The sequence below is a fragment of the Castor canadensis genome, chromosome 4 (assembly GCF_047511655.1).
Source record: "Castor canadensis chromosome 4, mCasCan1.hap1v2, whole genome shotgun sequence".
NCBI classification, from domain to species: domain Eukaryota; kingdom Metazoa; phylum Chordata; class Mammalia; order Rodentia; family Castoridae; genus Castor; species Castor canadensis.
This window is the reverse complement of record NC_133389.1, coordinates 172,838,520-172,863,234: the sequence shown is the minus strand read 5'-3', so window position 1 is coordinate 172,863,234 and position 24,715 is coordinate 172,838,520. Positions and strand designations below refer to the sequence as shown.

The window sequence follows — 24,715 nt, the reverse complement described above, 5'->3', positions numbered from 1 at the left end:
GACTAGGCTATCAGAAACAAGAGGTGGTGTTGCTAATGATGGCTATTCTGACTGGGGTGAGGTGGAATCCTAGTGTGGTTTTAATTTGCATTTCCTTTATTGCTAGGGATGCTGAGCATTTTTTCATGTGTTTTCTGGCCATTTGAATTTCTTCTTTTGAGAAAGTTCTGTTTAGTTCACTTGCCCATTTCTTTATTGGTTCATTAGTTTTGGGAGAATTTAGTTTTTTAAGTTCCCTATATATTCTGGTTATCAGTCCTTTGTCTGATGTATAGCTAGCAAATATTTTCTCCCACTCTGTGGGTGTTCTCTTCAGTTTAGAGACCATTTCTTTTGATGAACAGAAGCTTTTTAGTTTTATGAGGTCCCATTTATCTATGCTATCTCTTAGTTGCTGTGCTGCTGGGATTTCGTTGAGAAAGTTCTTACCTATACCTACTAACTCCAGAGTAGTTCCTACTCTTTCCTGTATCAACTTCAGAGTTTGTGGTCTGATATTAAGTTCCTTGATCCATTTTGAGTTAATCTTGGTATAGGGAGATATACATGGATCTTGTTTCAGTTTTTTGCAGACTGCTAACCAGTTTTCCCAGCAGTTTCTGTTGAAGAGGCTGCTATTTCTCCATCGTATATTTTTAGCTCCTTTGTCAAAGACAAGTTGGTTATAGTTGTGTGGCTTCATATCTGGGTCCTCTATTCTGTTCCACTGGTTCATGTCTGTTTTTGTGCCAGTACCATGCTGTTTTTATTGTTATTGCTTTGTAATATAGTTTGAAGTCAGGTATTGTGATACCTCCAGCATTGTTCTTTTGACTGAGTATTGCCTTGGCTATTCGTGGCCTCTTGTGTTTCCATATAAATTTAATGGTAGATTTTTTGATCTCTTTAAAGAATAGCCATCATTAGCAACACCACCAACAACAGGTGTTGGCGAGGATGCGGGGAAAAAGGAACCCTCTTACACTGTTGGTGGGAATGTAAACTAGTACACCCACTCTGGAATAAAATTTGGAAGCTACTTAAAAAGCTAAACATTGATCTACCATTTGATCCAGCAATACCACTCTTGGGGATATACCCAAAAGACTATGACACAGGTTACTCCAGAGGCACCTGCACACCCATGTTTTTTGTGGCACTATTCCCAATAGCCAAGTTATGGAAACAGCCAAGATGCCCCACCACTGACGAATGGGTTAAGAAAATGTGGTATCTATACACAATGGAATTTTATGCAGTCAGGAAGAAGTACGAAATGTTATCATTTGCTGGTAAATGGATGGAATTGGAGAACATCATTCTGAGTGAGGTTAGCCTGGCCCAAAAGACCAAAAATCGTATGTTCTCCCTCATATGCAGATGTTAGATCAAGGGCAAACACAACAAGGGGATTGGACTTTGAGCACATGATAAAAGCGAGAGCACACAAGGAAGGGGTGAGGATAGGTAAGACACCTAAAAAATTAGCTAGCATTTGTTGCCCTTAACACAGAGAAACTAAAGCAGATACCTTAAAAGCAACTGAGGCCAACAGGAAAAGGGGACCAGGAACTAGAGAAAAGGTTATATCAAAAGAATTAACCTAGAAGGTAACATTCATGCACAGGAAATTAATGTGAGTCAACTCCTTGTATAGCTATCCTTATCTCAACCAGCAAAAACGCTTGTTCCTTCCTATTATAGCTTATACTCTCTCTACAACAAAATTAGAAATAAGGGCAAAATAGTTTCTGCTGGGTATTGAGGGGGTGGGGGGGAGAGGGAGGGGGCGGAGTGAGTGGTAAGGGAGGGGTGGGGAAGGGGGGAGAAATGACCCAAGCCTTGTATGCATATATGAATAATAAAATAAAATAAAATAAAAGAAACAAGAGGAACAGCTGTGCTCAAATATCACCAAATTGAGTCCTTTGATGTTTTACTTGTATTGCTGTAATATCACCAAAGGAATTAAAGAAAAATTTTACCTTATAAGTATTTGGAACATCTGATGTGAAACATTTTCTTTAAAATCGCCTAAGTAAAATTATGACAGAAAAAAACTGGAATAAATATCATATATCATCTATATGTGTGTGTACATTTGTGTGATGGGAAGAGTAGCATGAGGGGTAGTAGATTAGGTTTGGAAAACATCAGCCAAAGGGAGATTAAATGCATTGGGTCTAATTATTATAAGTAAAATTATTATTTCAATGCAATTTTAAAGAAGATATATCTAATAATTATACCTCCATTATATTATTATATCCTTGTTTCGGCAATAAAGAAAATTAAATGTACAGAGTATTGTTAGCAACATATCTACCCCAATTTAGTTTCTATCCTTGGACAGAACCATTGCCATCAATTCTGGACTTGGACTCACAGAATTTTCTTACTCTACATTTTTGGACTTGTAAATCCATGCTTACAAAATGGCTTTCGGTCAGCACAATATAGAGTTGCATATTTTATAGTATTTGTGTATTGTAATATTCCTTGATATTGATGGTGCTTTTTGCTTTGTTTGCTGACTTAATAGATTCTCAACTGGAGTAAAATGGAAAGCTTTTGTATTACTGTTTTATATCATACTATGCAGTGTGACTCAAAGTGTAGTCTATAGTCTTTGCCTTTTCTTAAATTTTAATAATCTGCATAGAAATTGAGTGTCAGCATTTAAAATGTTAACAGCATATTGAGTGTGTTATAATAATGAAGGTTTTATTCATTATATTTTAAAAAATTGTACATAACAGATTTATAGGGGAAACCACTGGCTACCACTTAAGCAATAAGATAGTTGGTTTGGATCCATGAACAATGACTCACATAGTTTTAGTATGAAATAAATGTCTATCTGTGGAAAGAATAAATATGAGTATGTGTCCTTATGTTTGGAAAATTATAACCTCTACAACATGTGAAATCTGACCAAATAAACAGAATAATAGGAAATCTACTTTCAACTGAAATGGAATTATTTTTTATTTAGCACTAGATGGAACCTATAAGCTGCAGGAGATTATTTAAAAAATGACTAAGATTCCAAGATGGCGGCTAGAGGTAGGAAGCAGAAAGCGAGCCTCCTATAGTGAAATCTTGGAGAGACGCTGGAGACACACTTTGCAGGCATAATCACCGAGAAAAGGCATAACTTTGACTCCTCCACATCTCCAGCCGGTGCAGAGAATCTGCACTTCACGTTAAACGGAGAACCGAGGAGGCCCCCGGGGCCGCCAGTGGCCGGCGCCCATACGGCTTGGGAAGACGCGGACCAGGTGAGCTTCGCTGTACCGCGGTTCCCCCACAGACAAGCCTGGGCCAGAGCAGCATAGCCCCCTGGACAGACTGACCTCCACCCGGGAAAAAAAAAGAGAAACTGAGTACTAAGCAATAAGAACAGTTAAGACACGCTGGAAAGAGGGTGGGGCGCCCTGAGCGCTGAAGATTGGGGGAAGGGAATCCTTCCCGGGACTGTAAAGAAACGAGCCGGGCGGGCCGGAGAGGCTCTGGCGGGAGCGGGGCGCGCCAGCAACCAGGAGCAGGGACGCTTGTGAGAGGAGGGAAGACCCACTTCCCACGTGAACTGTAAATAAACACGCAGGCCTGACAACGCGGGGCAGTGTCGCCTTTCCCAGTGCTTGGAAAGGGAAAAGCCTGTAGCAGAGCCCCCCACCCCCCGCACAGGAGAACTCTGAGCAAACAAAGCCTGTGGGACCAGGTGAGTGCTAAGCTCACCCCAGAGAACTGCATAAATAACGCCGCCAGCTACAGGCTGAGAGCAGCAGGCAGGCAAGCCACAGTTGCAGATACCACTCTCAGAACTGCCTCCAGACGCTTTTTTTTCTTTTTCTCCCTACCTTTGATGAGAGAACAACCGAATTACACCTGCAAGCCGAAAAACTTACTGAAACTATTGCATTTGAACTGGGGACACTTGGTGGGGCTTTTTTTTTATTTTTTCTTCTGTGTGTGTGTGAGTGTAGTTTTGTTCTACTTTATGCATCCCCTTTGATGAGACAACTACAGAACAACATCTGAGGCACCAACTCCAGGACTGGAGATTAAGACGGACATCCAAATTATTAAGACTGAAATTGCATTGCATATAAACTTGGAAGTTTTTTGGTTTTTTTTTTTTTTTTTTAATTTCCTATTTTCCATTTTATTTTAATTCATTTTTATAAATAGATATTACTTTCATATACTTATTTTTTATTTTTTTTATCTTTGATTTTCAATCCTCTCTCTGTCTCTCTATTGTCTGTTCAGCTTACTGTCGATTAGTACACTAACACTCCCTGTTTATACCTTTGAAACTCTCTTGTCTGATACCTTGTTCTGCTTTCTCCCTCTTGTCTGTATATTTGTTTTCCCCTTTTCTTTAACTTCTTGCTTTCCATCTCAGCTCACTCTTCCGTTCTCAATATTACCATTGTTATTATTACAAGCTAGAAAATACTTAATTACACACAGTACAGGGACAGTAACAACACCAAGGACAATGACAGGAAGACAGAAAAAACAAGGAAACCAGTTTCCCCACAGCAAAAAATTAGTACAGGAACCAGAGGGGAATGAAGAGAACAGAAACTCAGAGCCAGACTCCAACAAAATGAAGATAAACTATGCCAAAGGACCCAATGAAGCCTACAAGAATAATTTAAAAGAAGACATACTACAAGTACTCAATGAGAATTTTATAGAGATGATACTGGATAGGGTCAACCAAAATGTACAGGAGACACTCAAGAAATTCCAAGACAATAAAAATAGAGAATTTGAAAAAGCAAAAGAAGAAATAAAGGAAACCATAGAAGCACTGTATAAACACCAAAGTGAAAGAGAGAACACAATGAATAAATGGATAAATGAACTCAGGACAAAAATAGACAACAATAAAGAAGAAAACAGCCAGGATATGGAAAACCTCAGAAAAAAGAACGAAACAGAACTGCAAAACAAAACGGAAAGCCAATCCAGCAGAATAGAACAAACAGAAGACAGAATCTCAGAACTTGAAGATGAAATGGTAATTAAAGGAAAAACCGAAGAACTATTAATTAAACAACTCAAGACCTGTGAAAAGAAAATGCAAGAACTCACCGACTCCATCAAAAGACCAAACTTGAGAATCATGGGCATCGAAGAAGGAGAAGAGGTGCAAGCGAAGGGAATGCGTAATATATTCAACAAAATAATAATGGAAAATTTCCCAAATCTAGAGAAAGATATTCCCATACAAATGCAAGAGGCCTCCAGGACACCAAACAGACCAGATCAAAATAGAACTACTCCACGACATATCATCATTAAAACAACAAGTTCAGAAACTAAGGAAAGAATATTGAAGGCTGCAAGAGAGAAAAAACAAGTAACATACAAAGGTAAACCCATCAAAATCACAGCAGACTTCTCAACAGAAACATTAAAAGCAAGAAGAGCGTGGGGTGAGATCTTCCGGGCACTGAATGAAAATAACTTCAACCCCAGGATACTCTACCCAGCAAAGCTATCATTCAAAATAGATGGAGCAATAAAAGTCTTCCATGATAAGCAGAAGCTAAAACAATATGTGACCACAAAGCCACCATTACAAAAGATTCTGCAAGGGATCCTGCACACAGAAAGTGACACCCAACTTAACCATGAAAAGGCAGGCAGCACCAAACCACAGGATTAGAGAGTAACATCAAGTTAGGTACACACAATCAAACCTTCAAACAACTAAGATAACTAAATGGCAGGAATCACCACATACCTATCAGTACTAACACTTAATGTTAATGGACTTAATTCACCCATCAAAAGACACCGTTTGACAAAATGGATTAAAAAAGAAGATCCAACAATTTGTTGCTTACAGGAGACTCATCTCACCGAAAGAAATAAGCATATGCTTAGGATGAAAGGCTGGAAGAAGATTTACCAAGCTAATGGCCCCCGAAAACAAGCAGGAGTAGCAATACTTATCTCTGACAAAGTAGACTTCAAACCTACATTGATCAAACAAGACAAAGAAGGACATTCCATACTAATAAAAGGGGAAATAGACCAAAAGGAAATAATAATCATCAATCTGTACGCACCCAATGTCAACGCACCCAATTTCATCAAACATACCCTAAAAGACCTAAAAGCATATATAAACGCCAACACAGTGGTTGTGGGAGACTTTAACACTCCATTATCATCAATAGATAGGTCATCCAAACAAAAACTCAATAAAGAAATCCAAGATCTAAAATATGCAATAGATCAAGTGGACCTAGTAGATGTCTACAGAACATTTCATCCAATCTCTACACAATATACATTCTTCTCAGCAGCCCATGGAACCTTCTCCAAAATAGATCATATCCTAGGGCACAAAGCAAGCCTCAGCAAATATAAGAAAATAGAAATAATACCGTGCATACTATCTGACCACAATGCAGTAAAAGTAGAACTCAACAACAAAAGTAAAGACAAAAAACATGCAAACAGCTGGAAACTAAATAACTCATTACTTAATGAAGAATGGATCATTGATGCAATAAAAGAGGAAATTAAAAAGTTCCTAGAAGTCAATGAAAATGAAAACACAACCTACCGGAACCTATGGGACACAGCTAAGGCAGTCTTGAGAGGAAAGTTTATAGCCATGAGTGCATATATTAAAAAGATTGAAAGATCCCAAATCAATGACCTAATGATACATCTCAAACTCCTAGAAAAACAAGAACAAGCAAATCCCAAAACAAATAGAAGGAGAGAAATAATAAAAATAAGAGCTGAAATCAACGAAATAGAAACCAAAAAAACCATACAAAGAATTAATGAAACAAAAAGCTGGTTCTTTGAAAAAATAAACAAGATCGATAGACCCCTGGCAAACCTGACTAAAATGAGGAGAGAAAAAACCCAAATCAGTAAAATCAGAAATGCAAAAGGGGAGATAACAACAAACACCATGGAAATCCAGGAAATCATCAGAGACTACTTTGAGAACCTATATTCAAATAAATTTGAAAATCTAAAAGAAATGGACAGATTTCTAGATACATATGATCATCCAAAACTGAACCAAGAGGAAATTAATCACCTGAATAGACCTATAACACAAAATGAAATTGAAGCAGCAATCAAGAGTCTCCCCAAAAAGAAAAGTCCAGGACCTGATGGATTCTCTGCTGAATTCTATCAGACCTTTAAAGAAGAACTGATACCAACCCTCCTTAAACTGTTCCATGAAATAGAAAGGGAAGGAAAACTGCCAAACACATTTTATGAAGCCACTATTACACTTATCCCAAAACCAGGCAAAGACACCTCCAAAAAGGAGAACTATAGGCCAATCTCCTTAATGAACATTGATGCAAAAATCCTCAACAAAATAATGGCAAACCGAATTCAGCAACACATCAAAAAGATTATCCACCACGACCAGGTAGGCTTCATCCCAGGGATGCAGGGGTGGTTCAACATACGAAAATCAATAAACGTAATAAACCACATTAACAGAAGCAAAGACAAAAACCACTTGATCATCTCAATAGACGCAGAAAAAGCCTTTGATAAGATCCAACATCATTTCATGATAAAAGCTCTAAGAAAACTAGGAATAGAAGGAAAGTTCCTCAACATTATAAAAGCTATATATGACAAACCTACAGCCAGCATTATACTTAACGGAGAAAAATTAAAACCGTTCCCTCTAAAATCAGGAACCAGACAAGGATGCCCACTATCTCCACTCCTATTCAACATAGTACTGGAATTCCTAGCCAGAGCAATTAGGCAAGAAGAAGGAATAAAAGGAATACAAATAGGTAAAGAAACTGTCAAAATATCCCTATTTGCAGACGACATGATCCTATACCTTAAAGACCCAAAAAACTCTACTCAGAAGCTTCTAGACATCATCAATAGCTATAGCAAAGTAGCAGGATATAAAATCAACATAGAAAAATCATTAGCATTTCTATACACTAACAATGAGCAAACGGAAAAAGAATGTATGAAAACAATTCCATTTACAATAGCCTCAAAAAAAATCAAATACCTAGGTGTAAACCTAACAAAAGATGTGAAAGACCTCTACAAGGAAAACTATACACTTCTGAAGAAAGAGATTGAGGAAGACTATAGAAAGTGGAGAGATCTCCCATGCTCATGGATTGGTAGAATCAACATAGTAAAAATGTCGATACTCCCCAAAGTAATCTACATGTTTAATGCAATTCCCATCAAAATTCCAATGACATTCATTAAAGAGATTGAAAAATCTACTGTGAAATTTATATGGAAACACAAGAGGCCACGAATAGCCAAGGCAATACTCAGTCAAAAGAACAATGCAGGAGGTATCACAATACCTGACTTCAAACTATATTACAAAGCAATAACAATAAAAACAGCATGGTACTGGCACAAAAACAGACATGAAGACCAGTGGAACAGAATAGAGGATCCAGATATGAAGCCACACAACTATGAGCAACTTATCTTTGACAAAGGAGCTAAAAATATACGATGGAGAAATAGCAGCCTCTTCAACAAAAACTGCTGGGAAAACTGGTTAGCAGTCTGCAAAAAACTGAAACTAGATCCATGTATATCACCCTATACCAAGATTAACTCAAAATGGATCAAGGATCTTAATATCAGACCCCAAACTCTTAAGTTGATACAAGAAAGAGTAGGAAATACTCTGGAGTTAGTAGGTATAGGTAAAAACTTTCTCAATGAAACCCCAGCAGCACAGCAACTAAGAGATAGCATAGATAAATGGGACCTCATAAAACTAAAAAGCTTCTGTTCATCAAAAGAAATGGTCTCTAAACTGAAGAGAACACCCACAGAGTGGGAGAAAATATTTGCCAATTATACATCAGACAAAGGACTGATAACCAGAATATACAGGGAACTTAAAAAACTAAATTCTCCCAAAACTAATGAACCAATAAAGAAATGGGCATGTGAACTAAACAGAACTTTCTCAAAAGAAGAAATTCAAATGGCCAGAAAACACATGAAAAAATGCTCACCATCTCTAGCAATAAAGGAAATGCAAATTAAAACCACACTAAGATTCCACCTCACCCCTGTTAGAATAGCCATCATCAGCAACACCACCAACAACAGGTGTTGGCGAGGATGTGGGGAAAAAGGAACCCTTTTACACTGTTGGTGGGAATGTAGACTAGTACAACCACTCTGGAAAAAAATTTGGAGGCTACTTAAAAAGATGGACATCGATCTACCATTTGATCCAGCAATACCACTCTTGGGGATATACCCAAAAGACTGTTACTCCAGAGGCACCTGCACATCCATGTTTATTGCGGCACTATTCACAATAGCCAAGTTATGGAAACAGCCAAGATGTCCCAGCACTGACGAATGGATTAAGAAAATGTGGTATCTATACACAATGGAATTTTATGCAGCCATGAAGAAGAACGAAATGTTATCATTCGCTGGTAAATGGATGGAATTGGAGAACATCATTCTGAGTGAGGTTAGCCTGGCTCAAAAGACCAAAAATCGTATGTTCTCCCTCATATGTGGACATTAGATCAAGGGCAAACACAACAAGGGGATTGGACTATGAGCACATGATAAAAGCGAGAGCACACAAGGGAGGGGTGAGGATAGGTAAGACACCTAAAAAACTAGCTAGCATTTGTTGCCCTTAACGCAGAGAAACTAAAGCAGATACCTTAAAGCAACTGAGGCCAATAGGAAAAGGGGACCAGGAACTAGAGAAAAGGTTAGATCAAAAAGAATTCACCTAGAAGGTAACACCCACACACAGGAAATCAATGTGAGTCAATGCCCTGTATAGCTATCCTTATCTCAACCAGCAAAACCCCTTGTTCCTTCCTATTATTGCTTATACTCTCTCTACAACAAAATTAGAGATAAGGGCAAAATAGTTTCTGCTGGGTATTGAGGGGGGGAGCGGGAGGGGGTGGAGTGGGTGGTAAGGGAGGGGGTGGGGGCAGGGGGGAGAAATGAACCAAGCCTTGTATGCACATATGAATAATAAAAGAAAAATGAAAAAAAAAAAAAAAAAATAAAATAAAATAAAAAAAAAATAAAAAATGACTAACATATTATTTAAACTAATAGACTGTGCTAATCCAAAGAACTGGGTTGCCAAGTCCTACTCACGCAAATTAGAGATCTCATACAGGATTAAGCTTTGCTAATATAGACAATCAAGGATATCTTGAAATTAAGGATACAAGCAATAGAGTTGGTCAGAGGAGTGGGGAGGGGTGAGGGCTCCTTGTACTTCCTTCCTGCATCAGACACATACTGTCTGGCCAGGGGTCTCTGGATGGTCATTATCTTCCATTCTGTTAAGCATTTAGTTTGTGAAACAAATCCATTCTATACATGATATATTCCAGGAAGTCATACTTTATAAATACATAAATTTTATGTTTATTAACTGTATACAATGTTAAACCAGGGATATCTTATTAAGAACATTCCATAGATATGAATTCTTATTAAAAAATGTTATTGGTCCATTTATCTGGAGGTCTAGTTACCACACAGATAAGGCCATTGGATGGGGTTATTTACCTTCTTTCTTTTCTCAGGGCTTGCCCCCATTACAAAGAATGAATGGGATTATAGACTGTCTTAACTCCTTTTTGCAAACAGGCTAAAACCAAATGAGAATTAGCTAACAAATATTAAAAATCTATACAAGTGATTTGAATATTAAATAGGTTGTCAGAAAAATATGTAATCAAACATCATAAGTAATTAATTGTTCTTTGTAAAGTGACTGCATTATGTCTCAATTTTGGCACCCTCCTGACGCTGTCACCTTAGGTAGAGCTTGCTCCCTTACTAACTCTGGTTTGGGCCACCTGACTTTGTAGTTAGAACATATGCTGCAGATTGAGACTTGAGGATGTGCCACATTTCCCCAACCTCTCTTGGATCCCTGCCATGTGAACAAGTTTTCCTATCTTGCTAGAGGAAGAGATACCACATGAAGAAAATCCACTCTATCCTAGCTGAGACTATCCTAGGTCAGCACTCCAAGTCAAGAATAGCCAGGTAACTGAGATCAGCACAAATGTGGTCAGTGCAGGAGACAGAGGGAGAAGGAAAGGGAGAGGGAGATGGAGAAGGAGAGATGGGGTGGTGGGGAGGGAGAGGAGGGGAGGGAAGGAGAAGTGAGGGGAGGAGAAGAGAGGAGAGAGGAGAGGAGAGGAGAAGAGAGGAGAGGAGAGGGCAGGAGAGGAAAGACTGGGTTGCTTAAAACACCTTTTATTCTCTCACGGGTTAAAGAAGATAAAAGTACAGTCTTCCTGAAGGTTGGTTCATTTTGAAGGTTTTGTGGGAAAATCTGTTCCATGACTCTTTGGTAGCTTCTGGTGACTTCAGCAGTCCTGGGCCTTTCTTGGCTTATAGACACACCACTCTTATCTGTGCCTCCATTGTCACAGAACTGTCTACTCTGTCTCCTTTTTGATGTCTCTCTGTGTCATTCCACTAAAGACGATTTAAAGTCCATCCTAAATCTAGGGTGATTTCAGCATCAGAATCTTAATTATATCTGAGCTCACATTCAGAAATTCTAGATATAAATTTGGGGAGGCACTATTTGACCATGCTACATTGGACTATGTTGTAACTAAAAGACATGATAGTTAAGCCCATAACTGAATATGAATGCATATGAAAATGTATGCATACCAGACTCATTAGCAAAATCTCTATAACTTTTTTCTATAAAATATTCTTTTTACGTTATTGCCCATTGAAATCTAGACATTTCTTGTTTTTTATCCATAAAGTGGCTAATATTTTTCATCTCCAAAATCCTTCTCTTCCTCTTTATTGCCACACTGGCAGATCATTTGATCTCTCTTTCATCTTTTAGAATTCCAAGTTTCAGTTACACACCGTGAATCAATACCAAGTAGCAGACGTACTTATTGAAATCATTTATCCACTTCTGTTAACTTTCTTTCATTCCTTGAAGATTTTAGCTTCAAGTTCATTATCATTCTCTAAATAACCACTCCTGTCTTTAAGACTTGGTGTTTTTAATATCCACAGAGGAAGTCTTTCCTACATTTTGTCATTTGTCTTCCCCTACCTCAACTCCTCATGGTTATACCACAGACTGAATATCTTAATTTCATGCAACCCATCCTCCACTCAACATTTTCTTTTTCTATGTCATTCACTCTACTTTCTAAACACCCTGGAAATCCATCCACCACTCAGAATCTTTGATCCATTGATTCTGCACATTTTCATTAACTTTCATTACCTTTTACACCCTCCTTTATTCTCTTAGCCAACCTAAATTCTAGAATCCATCATCACCTTAAAAACAGCATAAATTAATTATGTTGCCACTATGTCACTTTGCTGTATTTTATGACAAAACAACTAGTCTTGCTTCATCTGTGCCTACAGCTGTACAAGTCTGGTGAAAACAACACTTACCATCTTGCCCCACACTGATTTTGTGGCTGGCAGTCACATGTGGGACCTTGGTGCTAACTGAGGATTATATCACATTTGCCTAGTCTATTTGCTTCCATTCTCACAACTAGGTTTGCTCCTATCTCTGTCCTCAATCTCTTAAAACATAAACTCCCTTCACTGCTAGCTTGTAATCTGTCTTTTTATTTCACTGAGATAGTAGAAAGAATCAGAACAAACTTTTACAAAACACTACCACAACCACGTCCACCCACCTGGACACTGGTGCCTGTATGCTCTGCTCTCCTCTTCCTCTGAGTGTCCTCTCCACGCTTCTATCTGCGACCAAACTCCATGAGTGCTCTAAATACTGTTCACATCCCACTGATGAAAATAACATCAACTCAGCAAGGCATCTCCTTTTCTCTTTCATTACCAGCATTCCCTCTCATGGATATTTCCTATTAGCATAAAAATAATGAAAATATTCTATTTGCTGTCTTACACTTTAATACTACAGTACCCCCAACCTTTATCTTATTTTTGTGTTTTGTTTTGTTTTTGATTGACACATAATAATTGTTTACAGTTTTGGGGTGCAACAATATGTTCTTTTACATAAATTGTGATTCATTGCAACACTTCCATATATGCTTAAAATGTACCTTTGTTAGGTTCACTGCCAACACTGTCACTCATCTCCCTCCCCCCTACTTAAAATGATTACAAAAGGTTTCATGGGCCTATTTCACAGAAGTATATAAAGTATATACCAAATTCACCCTCCTTTATTCCCTCCATTCATCCTCCTTCATCCCACAAATTCCCACCACCTAAGAGCACCTATATTATAATCTTGTCCTTCAATTTTAAGTCCATATTCCTGGCCTTCAATTTTAAGTTTATATTCATTGTTCAAAGTGGTTTCAAGGTGCCATTTCACCTGTGAATATATTACACTCTGGTCAAATTAACTTTACTACTCTCCCTTACCCTCTCTACTATCTACTATCTACTACCTACTTCCCTATGATGCAATATCTTTCAGTGGGTTTCATTATGCCATCTTCCTATATATATGTATTTTGTTATTATTTACTCTAGTATTCTCTTTTTGTCTCCCTCCTCTGAGTCCCACTGAAAAGTCCCACTATTACAAACATGTTCTATTTATAAATGACTATATGATCATGCTTGTATTTGTCTATACATTTATCTTTTGGATCAATCTTCCACATATGAGCGAAAACATGCAAGCTTTGTCTTTCTGAACCTGTCTTACTTTGCTTAATATGATCTCCAGGTCCATCCATTTACCTGAAAACAACATAATTCCATTCTTCTTTAAGACTGAATAATACTCCATTGTGTATATAGAATGTGCATATATACCACATTTTCTTTTTTTTTTTTTTCATTTATTCATATGTGCATACAATGTCTGGGTCATTTCTCCCCCTATCCCATGCCCCCTCCCTCTCCCCCCACCCCGTTTTCCAGGCAGAAACTGTTCTGCCTTTATCTCAAATTTTGTTGAAGACAGAGTATAAACAATAATAAGAAAGACAAAGCATTTTTGTTAGTTGAGATAAAAATAGTTATACAGGGAGATTCCTAGCATTACCTCCAAGTACAAATATCTTACATTCTAAGTTGATTCTTCTCAAACTGACCTCTTCTCTAGTTCCTGATCCCCTTCTCCTATTGGCCTCTGTCACTTTAAAGTTTCTGCATTTGTTCCTTTGCATTGAGAGCATCAAATACTATCATATTTTTGGGGATTTTTACCTTTCCTCATATCTCCCTTGTGTGCTCTCACCTTATCATGTGACCAAAGTCCAATCACCTTGCTGTATTTGCCCTTGATCTAAAGTCCACATATGAGGGAGAACATACGATTATTGGTCTTCTGAGCCTGGCTAAACTCGCTCAGGATGATGTTCTCCAATTGCATCCATTTACTTGGGAATGATAAGATTTCATTCTTCTTCAAGGCTGAGTAAAATTCCATTGTGTATAAATAGCACATTTTTTTAATCCATTCATCAGCAGTGGGGCATCTTGGCTGTATCCATAATTTGGCTATTATAAATAATGCTGTAATAAACATGGTGTGCAAGTGCCTCTGGAGTAACCTGTGTCACATTCCTTTGGGTATATCCCCAGGAGAGAGATTGCTGGATCATATGGCAGATCTATGTTTAGATTTTAAATACTAATTTTGTTTTGGAGTGGTTGTACTAGCTTGCATTCCCACCAGCAGTGTAAGAGGGTTCCTTTTTCCCCACATCCTTATCAACACCTGTTATTGTTGGTGTTTCTAATGATGGCTATTCTAACAGGGTTGAGCTGGAATCTTAGTGTGGTTTTGATTTGCATTTCCTTTATGGCCAGAGATGGTGAGCATTTTTTCATGTGTTTTTTGGCCATTTGAATTTCTTCTTTTGAGAAAGTTCTGTTTAGTTAACTTGCCCATTTTTTTATTGGTTCATTATTTGGGGAGAGTTTAGTTTTTTGAGTTCCCTATATATTCTGGTTATCAGTCCTTTGTCTGATGTATAGCTGGCAAATATTTTCTCCCACTCTGTGGGTGGTCTCTTCAGTTTAGAGACCATTTCTTTTGTTGTATAAAGCTTTTTAGTTTTATGAAGTCCCATTTGTCTATACTTTCTCTTAGTTGCTGAGCTGCTGGGGTTCTATTGAGGAAGTCCTTGCCTATACCTATTAATTCCAAAGAGTTTCCTACTCTTTCTTGTACCAACTTTAGAGTTTGGGGTCTGATATTAAGGTCCTTGATCTATTTTGAATTGATACTAGTACAGGGTGATAAACATGGATCTAGTTTCAGTTTCTTGCAGACAGATAACCACTTTTCCCAACAGCATTTGCTGAAGATGTTGTCTTTTCTCTATCATATATTTTTAGTACCTTTGTCAAAAATAAAGGGGGTATAGTTGTGTAGAATCATATCCAGGTCCTCTATTCTGTTCCACTGGTCTTCATGTCTGTTTTTGTGCCAGTACCATGCTGTTTTTATTGCTATTGCTTTGTAATATAGTTTGAAGTGAGGTATTGTGATACCTCCAGCATTGTTCTTTTTGCTGAGTATTGCCTTGGCTATTCGCTGTCTCTTGTGTTTCCAAATGAATTGTAATGTAGATTTTTCAATCTTTTTGATGAATGTCATTGTGATTTTGATGGGAATTGCATTAAACAAGTATATTGCTTTTGGTAGTATAGCCAATTTTCTAAGTTGATTCTACCAATCTATGAGCATGGGAGATCTCTCCACTTTCTATAGTCTTCCTCAGTCTCTTTCTTCAGGGATTGTAGTTCTCCTTGTAGAGGTCATTCACATTCTTTTTTAAGTTTACTCCTAGGTATTTGATTTTTTTTGAGGCTATTGTAAATAGAATTGTTTTCATATATTCTTTCTCAGTTTGTTTGTTATTAGTGTATAGAAAAGCTAATGATATTTGTAAACTGATTTTATATCCTGCCACCTTGCTCTAGCTGTTGATGGTATCTAGGAGTTTTTGGGTAGAGTTTTTTGGGTCTTTAAGGTATAGGATCATATCATCTGCAAATAGGGATATTTTGACAATTTCTTTACCTATTTGTATTCCTTTTATTCCTTCTTCTTGCCTAATTGCTCTGGCTAGGAATTCCAGTACTATGTTGAATAGGAGTGGAGATAGTGGGCATCCTTGTCTGGTTCCTGATTTTAGAGAGAATGGTTTCAGTTTTTCTCCATTAAGTATAATGCTGGCTGTGTGTTTGTCATATATAGCTTTTATAATGTTGAGGTACTTTCCTTTATTCCTAGTTTTCTTAGAGTTTTTGTCATGAAGTGGTGTTGGATCTTATCAAAGGCTTTTTCTGCATTTATTGGGATGATCAAGTGGTTTTTGTCTTTGCTTCTATTAATGTGCTGCATTACATTTATAGATTTGTGTATGTTGAACCACCCCTGCATTCCTGGGATGAAGCTGACTTGGTTGTGGTGAATGATCTTTCTGATGTGTTGTTGGATTTGGTTCGCCATTATTTTATTGAGTATTTTTGCATCAATGTTCATTAAGGAGATTGGTCTATAGGTCTCCTTTTTGGAGGTGTCATTGTCTAGTTTTGGGATGAGTATAATACTGGCTTCATAGAATGAGTTAGGCAGTATTCCTTCCCTTTCTATTTCATGGAACAGTTTAAGGAGGGTTGGTATTAGTTCTTTAAATGTCTGATAGAATTCAACAGAGAATCCATCAGGTCCTGGACCTTTTTGGGGGGCGAGATTCTTTATTGCTGCTTCAATTTCATTTTGTGTTATAGATCTATTCAGGTGATTAATGTCCTTTGGTTCAATTTTAGATGGTCATAAATATCTGGAAATCTGTCCATTTCTTCAAGATTTTCAAATTTATTAGAATATAAATTCTCAAAGTAGTCTCTGATGAGTTCCTGGATTTCTATGGTGTTTATTGTTATCTCCGCTTTTGCATTTCTGATTTTACTGATTTGGGTTTTTTTCTCTCCTCATTTTAGTCAGGTTGCCAGAATATACCACATTTTGTTAATCCACTCATCAGTTGTAGTGCATCTGGACTGTTTCTATAGCTTGACTGTTGTAAATAACACTGTAATAAACGTGTGTGTAAGTGTACATTGCATTCTGACTTACATTCCTTCAGATGTATGCCCAGGAGTGATATTGCTGGATCATATGGCAGTTCTGTTTTTAGTTTTGTAAGGAATCTCCATACTGCTTTCCATAGTTGTACTAATTTACAGTCCCATCAACAGTCTATAGCATTCCTGCTTTGCCGCATCTTCACCAACATCTATTGCTCTTTGTGTTCTTGAAAATAGCTATTCTAATGGAGGTGAGGTGAACTCTTAATGTAGTTTTGATTCACATTTCTGTTATGGCCAGGGAAGTTCTCCTAATCTTTACACTATTTTTGTTTTACTTTATTTTAAATTGACATAGAATAATTATATGTAGTTTGGGGTACAACATCATGTTTTGTGCATGTACATATTGTGTAAATCAGAGTAATTGGCATATCCATCATAGTCCCTTTACAACAAATATTCCTCTAGAAGGTTTTTATGCTTTCTGTTTGCAGTTCCTTTTCTCTACAGATCAAACTGCTCAACATGTCCACTTAAGGATATGATAGGCATCTCAAAATGAGTCAATCTGCAACTAATCTTCTGATTTATGGCTCAAACTTAATATAACCAGACTTCCTTGTTTCAATAAATGACAATTCCACCTTTCCAATTTGTTAGGGTAATACAAAGCAAAAAACTTGAACTCAGCCTTTCTTCTCTTACACTGCATATTCAATCCATTAGCAAATATTTAGTTATTTTTTCAAGGTGTATCTTGAAGTCACTGTCTTCTTCATACTGTCACTGGTAGTCAAAAATTTTGAAACTTCTTAATCATTTAGATTTCCTCATTTCTGGCAAGAACCTCTACAGTCTTCTCACTTTAGCAGACAGAGGGATCCTCTCCCCAAAAAAACTCAGATTACCACTCTCTTCTGTTCAAAATGTCTCCAAAGATCTTCCCATCTGAGCAGTCAGAGCAAAATATAAAGTCCTCCCAAGACCCAATAGATATGACCTTTCCTCCACCTCTACCTTCTACCCCTCTTCCTTCTTTCCTTCTTCTCCTCCTCATCTTTCTCTTCCTCTCCTTTTTCTTCTTTCTCCTCCTCCTCTTCATTCTTCTTCTCTTCCTCCTCCTTCTTCACTTTCTTCTTCGCCCCCCCACTTCTACTTGGCTTTTTCTTTTCCATTCCTTTGGCTAAGAACAATATTTTTCTGGTTATTCCCATGTCAGGTCTCTCATTTCATTCATGGGTTAGCTCAGACTTTAACTTTCTCAGGTTGACTTTTCTTCCTACCTTTTACAATCAAAATTTCTCAGCACACCCTATCCATTGCTTATTTTTATACACAGACTTTGGGGTTTTTTAAATCTTGTTTTGTATCTTAAGAAATACTGAAAACTTGCTGCATATTACTGGTCCCAGACAAGAAAGCATAGAAACATTTTAAATGATTTTATAGAATTTTGACTGAGTATTTTTATGTAAATTGAATCCAATCCTTTTTAAAAGGAGGTTTACAGTTTGTATGTCACTTTAGTTTCTTTTTAAAAAATAATTCTGTTTTATTATATTTGTTTTAAAAAGTATTGCTTGGCAATAAATTTGGAATTTTGAAAACAAAGCAAAACAAAGCTGCTCTTTCTTCTTAGATGGTTTCATAATTGCTGCTTTAGAATATTGTCTGAGTGAATCAGTATCACAGATGGTATAAACCACAGGACATCTAAGGCAAAATACAGTCAGCAAAACAAGAGAAATAATATACTAAAAAATAAAATTATAAAATGTCCTTTTGTGGGACTGTTATGTCAGTATTAATAGGTTGAAATAGTACAGTACCCAATAAATTTTGGACATTAAAAATGTCAGTTTCTACAAAATAAAAATTGAATATAATTCCACTTTATACAATCATCTAAAATTTGGTAACTATAAACATATTTTTAATCTACATTTTCCTGCACTGTTTAAAGAAAGGTATATAGCAAAAGTAATAGTTCTCCTTTCTAAAAATCTATATATTGTTCATTTAACTAATTATTTCTTTTAAAAGTTAAATGACTTTGTAGGTGTGGTACTTCATGCCTATAATCCCAGCTTCTTGTGAGGTAGAGATGGGAAGTTGGCAGTTTGAGGTCAGGCCAGGAAAAAGTTAACAAGACTATCTCAGTAAACAAGTGGGAGCACTGTGATACATTCCTATAATCCCAGGTAGGAGGGAGGCAGAGATAAGAGGATGGTGGTCCTGGCCCAATGCTGACCCGAGACAAAATGCACAAACCAAAGCAAAAAGAACTGGAGACATGATGCAAACAATAGAGTGCTTACCTCATAAGTGCAAAACTGAGTTCAAAACCCAGTACCACCAAATAAGCCCACAACTAAGACGTACTTTCCTAAATTTTTTCATTCTAATCTAATATCCTGGCAAGAAATATTACACAACTGTGATAATATTACACATGAATAGCTAATTGGAAAATATCACCAGAAACTCAAATTCTATTTTCACCACTGGTTTAGGAAAGCTGTATGCTAATATGAAAATATGAGTTACATTGATATGTTCATGAGTGCACCTCTCCAGGAATGAGTCTGTTACAATATTGCAAAATATTATTAGAACTGTTGCAAAAGAAGCTCTTTATGTGGAATAAATAATAATTGATCTGTTAATCACCATTCCTGCTTGGCTGTGATAATTTTCTGGAATTCAGAATGTACAGCTACAAGTATCTTTGGTAACTAAAAGCTTGGCCCACTAACAGTGAGACCTAGGTTAAATTTACAAAGACACAAGGGCCACAATGTTGAGGCCTATGTAAGTTTTTTTCCCAACCTCATAAATGTGAAATATATTTTTCATTAGTATGTAGATATCAAGAATGCCATTGACATATAATTTAATTCATCTTCTTGGTGCTCACAACGTGATAGTGAGAAGTAGCAATCTTTAAAATATTAATAGACATCTGATCATTGTTTTGAATGGTTATGAAACTAGCTCCATGCATCAGGAGATTGAAAATCCTATGATATTCTCTATTCTGTCAATGTATAAGAAAAATAAATTAAATGTCATAAAAGTTTAAAAAAATATTGCTACCAACATGAATGTTGCTAGCTGTGCAAGCATTAGGAGTCGATAAAGAAAGAATCTGTGCAGGGCACGGTAACTCAAAGCTGTTATCCCACCTACTAGGGAGGCAGGGATCAGGACTGTGATTTGAGGCTAGGCTGGGGAAAAGTTACTGAGATCTGGCATGGTTACACACATCTGTTAACCCGACTACACAGGAATCATAGACAGAAGGATCCAAGCCCAGCCCCAGGCAAGAACTCATTTCTAGAGTAACCTGTGTCACAGTCTTTTGGGTATATCCCCAAGAGTGGTATTGCTGGATCAAATGGTAGATCGATGTCCATCTTTTTAAGTAGCCTCCAAATTTTTTTCCAGAGTGGTTGTACTAGTCTACATTCCCACCAACAGTGTAAGAGGGTTCCTTTTTCCCCGCATCCTCGCCAACACCTGTTGTTGGTGGTGTTGCTAATGATGGCTATTCTAACAGGGGTGAGGTGGAATCTTAGCATGGTTTTAATTTGCATTTCCATTATTGCTAGAGATGGTGAGCATTTTTTCATGTGTTTTCTGGCCATTTGAATTTCTTCTTTTGTGAAAGTTCTGTTTAATTCACTTGCCCATTTCTTTATTGGTTCATTAGTTTTGGGAGAATTTAGTTTTTTAAGTTCCCTATATATTCTGGTTATCAGTCCTTTGTCTGATGTATAGTTGGCAAATATTTTCTCCCACTCTGTGGGTGTTCTCTTCAGGTTAGAGTTATTGTGGTACTATTCACAATAGCCAAGTTATGGAAACAGCCAAGATGCCCCAGCACTGACGAATGGATTAAGAAAATGTGGTATCTATACACAATGGAATTTTATGCAGCCATGAAGAAAAACGAAATGTTATCATTCGCTGGTAAATGGATGGAATTGGAGAACATCATTCTGAGTGAGGTTAGCCTGGCCCAAAAGACCAAAAATCGTATGTTCTCCCTCATATGTGGACATTAGATCAAGGGCAAACACAACAATGGGATTGGACTATGAGCACATGATAAAAGCGAGAGCACACAAGGAAGGGGTGAGGATAGGTAAGACACCTAAAAAACTAGCTAGCATTTGTTGCCCTTAACGCAGAGAAACTAAAGCAGATACCTTAAAAGCAACTGAGGCCAATAGGAAAAGGGGACCAGGAACTAGAGAAAAGGTTAGATCAAAAAGAATTAACCTAGAAGGTAACACCCACGCACAGGAAATCAATGTGAGTCAATGCCCTGTATAGCTATCCTTATCTCAACTAGCAAAAACCCTTGTCCCTTCCTGTTATTGCTTATACTCTCTCTACAAGAAAATTAGAAATAAGGGCAAAATAGTTCTGCTGGGTATTGACGGGGGGGGGGGGAGGCAGAGTGGGTGGTAAGGGAGGGGGTGGGGGCAGGGGGGAGAAATGAACCAAGCCTTGTATGCACATATGAATAATAAAAGAAAAAGGAAAAAAAAAAGAATTCATTTCTATCTGAAAAACCACCAATGCAAAAAGGGCTGGCTGTGTGGCTCAAGTAGTAGAGTGCTTACTTATCAAGAACAAGGGCAAACACAACAAGGGGATTGGACTATGAGCACATGATAAAAGCAAGAGCACACAAGGGAGGGGTGAGGATAGGTAAGACACCTAAAAAACTAGCTAGCATTTGTTGCCCTTAACACAGAGAAACTAAAGCAGATACCTTAAAGCAACTGAGGCCAATAGGAAAAGGGGACCAGGAACTAGAGAAAAGGTTAGATTAAAAGGAATTAACCTAGAAGGTAACACCCATGCACAGGAAATCAATGTGAGTCAACTCCCTGTATAGCTATCCTTATCTCAACCAGCAAAACCCCTTGTTCCTTCCTATTATTGCTTATACTCTCTCTACAACAAAATTAGAGATAAGGGCAAAATAGTTTTTGCTGGGTATTGAGGGAGGGAGCGGGAGGGGGTGGAGTGGGTGGTAAGGGAGGGGGTGGGGGCAGGGGGGAGAAATAAACCAAGCCTTGTATGCACATATGAATAATAAAAGAAAAATGAAAAAAAAAAAAAAAAAAAAAAAGAACAAGGTCCTGAGATCAAACCACGGCACTGCAAAAAAAAATCTAGTCATCAGTGGATACACCATGGAAGAGTGGTTTGGACTGAACTGTGTCCTCTCTGAAGCCCTTATGTCCAGTGTGATTGTGTTGAAAACAGGACCTTTAAAGAGGTAATGAAAGTTAAAGGAGGCCATAAGGGTTAGACCCGATCCAACAGAACTAGGATCCTTGTAAAAAGATGAAGAGACACAAGGGATGTACACACAGGAAAAAGGCCATCTGCCAGCCAAGAGGCCTCAGAAGAGAGAGACAAACCTGTGGACACCTTGACCTCACACGTCTAGCCTCCTGAACTGTGAGAAAACACTCTTATGTTGCTTGGGTCTCCAGTCTGTGGTATTTTGCTTTGGCAGCCATTAGCAGTCTAATGCCGAGAGACAAAAGTTTCACAATGCTTGGAAGGGAGACCTCTCATTTCAGAACCTTGGGCCTCCATTACTTTTCATGTTTGGAAATGGAATTCTCCATTCAGATGCTAAGTCAGGCAGCTGGGATTTACTTCATCTCCTCCATCATCCTCACTCACACCATCAGATCCAGCAGGAAATCCTTCATTCTGCTTCGTAAATTCTTTTTGGATTTTTTTTCCTCCTTTCCATACTCATCACCAACTATATTTATTCAATTTTTATTAAATTAAATATTTCAGTACCAAAGAGGATTGGCATTGATGATAATTACTATTAAGAGGGCAAAATGGTTTTCAGATCACACAATGTGTTTAGAATGTGTGAACATAGGTCTGCTGAGAGTTTGAGATGGGAGTCTTTACCATCCTCAGAAAACACTACACACTATCAATAAATATAGAAAGCAGGTGTTAAACACTCAGTTGTTCTTGCTGCCTCAGGAATTCTCACTCACCATGGAAAATATCAACCTCAATTTTGAGACTGCAATTCATATTTGCAAAGTTATCACTTGAACATTTTTGTCTTTCTGTTAGCACAGCTTTGGAAAAGTAATTACTATGTGCCTGAATAAACAGAGAGATATTAATGAATCATTGAATAGTGTCCTAGAAAAATAATGAGACAAATATTTTATTTTTTAAACAGGCAGAATTATGTAGGAAAATCACTATTTTACTGTGAATGGAACCCCAAATATGCCACATGTTTTTCAAAGATCCTTTGCCAGGTGGTTACCACCATTTCTGAATATAGAACACATGAGATTCTTTGGTTTCTGTATTATTTAGGGTATGGCTGTAGATGCTACAACTTAGTCTTCAAATAACAATAGCTTAAACAAGATAGCTTATTTCTCTCCCAGGAAATGATCCTGCCATGATTCTGGGGCTTATATGGTATGATTTAGAAAAACATCTGGTCCATGTAATTACCACCCAGTCCTTGGTATTGTAATGTTCTCATGGCCCCAAATAATTCATAAACACTCAGTCAGTGTGGAAAGGAAATATAGAGGGAGGCCATGAACGCCTTGTAAAAGGAGTAAGTTCATTCTGCACTTGTCCTGGGTAAGAATTGACTAACACACACCTCCCAATCTATGAGGAAGGTGTTCAGGTGCACTCCAGTCTGAGCAGTCATTAGCTCAGAACAGAATTGAAGAGTTCAATTAGTGTGAGAAAGAAGCAAAGGAGGAACACTGGAAGACAAGCAGCATTGGCCATGAGCTAACATTTGCAGGGGGAGGGCTGTGGTAGTGACACAGAAAGGCAAAGAATCACTACTAAATCACAATATGGAAATGAGGCCTTTATTAAGCACTTCTATAGTTGTAGAAACTTATCAAAATAGCTAAGCCATCAAAGTGACTATGTACGTTACTCTATAAGCCAGATTGTTAAGGGGACGGCACGTGAATTTCACTAGGATATTTTATGATGAACATCCTTCACTGCAAGGAGAAGTCGATTCCTAGTCCAGCAGGAAAGATTTGTGTCCGCTGCATACTGAACTCCTTAAACATGGGATGCATTAGCAGGGAGAAGTGATAACCTTTAAAAGAAAAAGTTCTAGATGCTCTGACAGCTGAAGCAAGATGCAGGTTGATCAAGATGCCCCCACAGTGAAGTAAAAATATTCTAATGGAAGCACAATAATTGATCAAAGAGACACTCGGGCCTCCTGGGTCAGCAGTGAGGCTATTCCAAGTCTTTAAATCTGCCATAAAACTCTAATAGACACCCAGGGGGGCACTTCTAACAATTTATTTCATTTTAAGTGAATTCCAGAACCTTAAATTACCAGAGAGAACCTAGTCACTTACTCCATTGGCCTGAATTTTTCTGTTTCTGATTAGTTTATGGATTAAATTCAAGTTTTTCATCATTAATAATTTCATGATAAGTAACAAATAGCTAACAGATATGTCTGAAGACCTTGACCAATGAGCAAAGCTCATATGGTGGAAGGGTCTGACTGCTATCATCCACACACATTTACGATACTTGGTTTAACTTCTTAAAATACTCTCATTGCCTGCTCAAAGGTTAGCTCAAATCA

At 37.6% G+C, this 24,715-nt stretch overlaps 1 long non-coding RNA gene across 2 annotated transcripts in view; it reads right to left on the bottom strand.

The window, feature by feature from the left end:
- LOC141422402 (uncharacterized) overlaps window positions 1-24,715 on the bottom strand; it is a 79,333-nt gene that overhangs the window by 22,462 nt on the left and 32,156 nt on the right. For both annotated transcript variants that reach the window (XR_012446943.1, XR_012446944.1), the window contains exon 4: window positions 12,705-12,890. This is a non-coding gene — a long non-coding RNA (uncharacterized lncRNA). The remainder of the gene's footprint in view (window positions 1-12,704; window positions 12,891-24,715) is intronic.